Raw genomic sequence first — 2277 nt, 5'->3', positions numbered from 1 at the left:
AACCGGTTTTTTGCACTTTTGCTCCCTGCATATCAGCCGTCAGCATCAGATTACAGTATTTTGCAGTGTACGTCATGCCCCCTGCGTGTATTTTAGCTCGTAGCGTCATTAACGCAGGGTTTATGTAGCATTAGTATGTGGTCCCCACATAACTCTTGGCTATAGGCCTTTAGGCGGGGCCTGTTGTGTAGACATCGGTTTAGGGTTGATCAGATCCGTTTCATATCTGGCATACACCTATGTGAGTAGCCTCACTTGCTATTGGGTTTGCTAAGATCTAAGGTCCCTTAGGGCCTGATCCAGCTAGTATTACCCTTTAAGTACTTAAATATATAATAGTGGTAATAGTAATATAGAAATCTTGATCCGTGGACCTTACTTTTAAAAATGATAGAATTTGAGGTGCAAGGCGTTCCAGCAGTTGGGTTGGACCTTGCCGCTGCTGTCTTGCAGCTTATAGGCTCATGCCCCTTGCACCTCTATTACCTTATAAGGGCCCTCTCGTCCAGGGGCAAGTTTTCCGGCTGATTTGTACCTTATGTGGTCGCAGACTCGCCTTAAGACCCAGTCTCCTTTATGGAAGGTTCTGTATCTGACCCTTTTTGTTGTACACCCAATATAGGGTTCGCCAGGATCGGAGGTCCCTTGGGGCCTGATCCAGCTAGTATGCCCCTATATTTATTTTTGCGGATGTTCCACTTCTATGGAACTGCATAGATTCGCTCCCTGTACAAACTCTGAGTTTGGATACAGTACTTTGCGATTGTACTTATGCCTCCCGCGTTATTGCGGGGATTGGCATGTTTCGTACGAGGGTGTCTTACATATTTTTTGGCACGTGGCCTTTATGCATGACCCAGGACACAGGACGTGAGTTTTTTCAGTTCATGTTACCTGGTGTTAGGGATGAAAGCTGGTCGGAGTCAGAGCCGGAGCTTCGGAGTCGGAGCCGGAACTTCTTCATGTGAGAATTTGAATATCGGGGTCCTGCTCGGATGAATCTGAAGACCTGGGCTTTGCTTACTCCCAATATTTTGCCCCTTATCTTCCGATTTCATGGGTGAAGTCGGGAGATAAAATGTTCTCCTTGGTCAGCCGGAGTCGCTCTATCTCATGGGCCTTGTCGTGAGCAGGACGTCCCTTCTCCAATGCCTATTCTCCAATGCCTATTCTCCAATGCCTATTCTTCAGTGTTCTTCTTAGGCATGGGCCGTGTTTGAACCTGGGGGAAAGTCGTCTTTCCTGAAGCACACCAGGGTCCATAGTAGGTATCCATAGGTGCTCGACCTGTGTGGAGATGATATTGCAGGGTTTGGGACCCTGATCTTTTTTGTCGGTGGATGACTATATTTGCTTTCAGGTCCCATGTAGATCTCTCCCAGTGATGTAGGGTTTGATGGAGATGGACTTGTTGACCCTTCAGTGAGCGTTGAAATTCGTCTGCTAGATGCAGGGTCCTTGGACCTGTAGGAGGACCTTGGAGGAATGGAGATTTTATTTTCTCATTTTTGGGGATTACGAGCTCGTTTCTTGGTGTAAGGCCTTGATGGAACGTGGTCTTCAAGTAATATTGTTGTTCGGCTGGCGGAGACCACTCGCATCTGTTGGAATCTAATGTAGGTGACCTGCTGCCCCTTTCGGAAGCGGAAACTCTTGGTCCCAAATTCGCATTATAGTGACAAGCAGGATCCTTCTTTTTAGTGCAGGGCCTTGGTGGCGTATAGCCATGTGTTTGCCAGATCCAAATGGCGTATGGCCAGGCCAAGTAGGGGAATTAGTTATTTACTTTAGTAAATATATCCTCGCTTATGCCCCATTATTAGGTACTGGCTGGAGGATGATCTTTTGAAGGACATACATCCTTCTGAAACCCGGAGGCGGTAGGAAATATCCTCTTCAAATGCGGAGGTTACTGGTAGAGCAGCAATACTGACTCATCCTTGAGCTTGGATAGCAGGGGCTGACGCGATCTTATATGGCCCGGATCAAAATTGGACCGGAGGCAGGAATGGACCCTGGATAGGGATCGGACCCGGGCAGGGGTCGGACCCTGGAAGCAAATGCTGGAACCTGGAAGCTGGGGAAATCTCCTCCGGAGGCAGGAATGGACCGGTCTGGAGAAGGACCCTCTGTTTGAATAGCAGGGATTTACCCAGCTGGGAATGCTTCTTCGCATCGATTAGCGTCTTCTGTTGCACACTAGGATGTGGTTAACCCATTTCTGATGTTGACCTTCCATACATATTGCTTCCCTCCTATTCATTGGATTTCATCCTT

The sequence above is a fragment of the Raphanus sativus genome, chromosome 5 (assembly GCF_000801105.2).
Source record: "Raphanus sativus cultivar WK10039 chromosome 5, ASM80110v3, whole genome shotgun sequence".
In the NCBI taxonomy this organism is placed as follows: Eukaryota; Viridiplantae; Streptophyta; class Magnoliopsida; order Brassicales; family Brassicaceae; genus Raphanus; species Raphanus sativus.
This window is presented reverse-complemented; position numbering follows the sequence as displayed.